This window comes from Zosterops lateralis (genome assembly GCF_965231275.1).
Source record: "Zosterops lateralis genome assembly, chromosome: 32".
Classification (NCBI taxonomy): Eukaryota; Metazoa; Chordata; class Aves; order Passeriformes; family Zosteropidae; genus Zosterops; species Zosterops lateralis.
In genome coordinates, this window is record NC_139792.1 from 3,298,840 (window position 1) to 3,300,614 (window position 1,775).

The following is a 1,775-nucleotide window of genomic DNA, read 5'->3' on the forward strand; positions in this document are numbered from 1 at the left end:
TGAATCAGCCCATTTGAATTTAGTCTGAGTGACTTAGAATCCCATTGCTCTCAAAGATGATGATTTGTGCTTAGTAGAGCTGGCTCTAGAGCTGAACAGAAAGAAGGTTATAAATGAGAGGTAATGGCCTGTGTCTCACACTCCTGTCTGTCCACAGAGCACAGAACCAAGAGAAGATTCTCCTCTGGCTCCCTGTGCTCCTGGAGAAGAGGCCAGAGAGGCGCCCAATGACCACCAGGCTCCAGCTGTGGTCACACCACAACCACAGCTTTCCCAGACAGTAAGTGCCAGTTCTGGAGGGTGCTGTCTTTAGTGCAAGGCAGAGCTGCAAGTTTCTGAGCAGCCAGCTCTTGCTGTTGGTGGCTGAGGATGCTGAGTGCTGGAGTCCTGCCAGGACCCAGCCATTCCCCTCAGCCAGTGACCGCTGGAAAATGGGCTTTGAGCTGTCCTGTTTAGGCCCCAGCTTGCTGGGATTCTGACAGGGACAGCATCTCACAGTCACTTGCTCTGCATTTGTGTCTACAGAACATGGAGGCAGAGGCACAAGCAGAGCTGTCTGTGTTCCCCAGTGACATCATGGGAGTGAAGAGGAGAGACACAGAAGAGATCAGACGACTTCAAGACCACTGGAACATCTATTGGCTGAGGCGCCATCTAAAAAACCAGGTGAGTGGAGGAGTGGCAGCCACTCCACTCATGAAAGTGTCTCCTTCTTCTTCCTCACAGAATTTCGGTGAGGAACTTCAGTCAGAGATGCAGCAACCCCAGGCTAGGATCAGGACACCAGACAAGAGGCTGGAGGGAGAAATGAAGGTTCCAGGAGGAAGAGAAGAGAGAATTCATCTCCCTGAGGAGCAAGAGGCTCTAGAAGAACCAGTGAGTGAAAGAGCCATAGCCACTGCAGTCACCAACCTGGTGCTTTCTGCCCTTCTTGCCTTTCCCCAGCAGAGCAGCAGGGGCTGGGGTGATGCCTCTGAGTGCCCTCCTGCTCCCGTGTCTGTCACAGCCACTCTGAAGGACACTCCCTGCTGGGCTGAATCTCAGCTGCTGCCCTGGACAGGGGACTAGTGCTTTGGCCTTTTGGCCAGCACTCATGTGAAGGCATTCCTGCTGGCCTCTTCCTGCTCTCCTTGTTTCTTGAGGGGTTCTTGCAGGTGAACACGGTGACCCAGCTGGATCTTGAAAGAAGCTGTCTGTATCCCTTGTGAATCTGGTCTCTCCCTTTCCTCACAGTCCATGACTCTTGGCTGACAGGGACAAGCTGCACTCTCTGACTGCTTTGTTCTCTTTGACTCCAGGTGGGAGTGTTGACATCTGGCCTGGCAGCCTGCAGAGATTTCCATCAAGGGACTGGCAGCGAGGAGCCCCGAGATTCCTGCGAGGACCAGAAACTGTCCCAGGCAGAAGCGCTGCCAGTTGGACACGTTCTGAAGATGGGGGAGGAGAAGAGGACTCCATGGGAGGAGGTAGAACATCTGAACAAGGAGCTGCAAGTGTGTCTGCAGCCCTTGGAGGGGGAAAAGAGTCCTCGGGAGAAATGGAATGGTCAGTTGGGCAGTCATCCTTCAGAAAATCCATGCAAATGGATTTTGAAAGAAAATGGAAAACGAATCTGGCCATGAACTTGAGTAAAACCAGCCCTTAGGATTCTCCCATCCAGTTAGAGAAGTGGACATCAAAAAAAAAAAAAACCCATGGCAGAGCCCTGCATGTGGCTGACAGCACCTCCCTAAGGGCTTGCATTTGAAATGGGATCTGGGACTAATCTCTGCCAG

General features: G+C 52.5%; 1 long non-coding RNA gene across 1 annotated transcript; it reads left to right on the forward strand.

The window, feature by feature from the left end:
- The first annotated feature begins 712 nt into the window (after window positions 1–712).
- On the forward strand, window positions 713–1,447 carry LOC310921113. Its single transcript, XR_014592086.1, has 2 exons — window positions 713–876; window positions 1,299–1,447. It is a non-coding gene; the product is annotated as an uncharacterized lncRNA (long non-coding RNA).
- The last annotated feature ends 328 nt before the right edge of the window (window positions 1,448–1,775 follow it).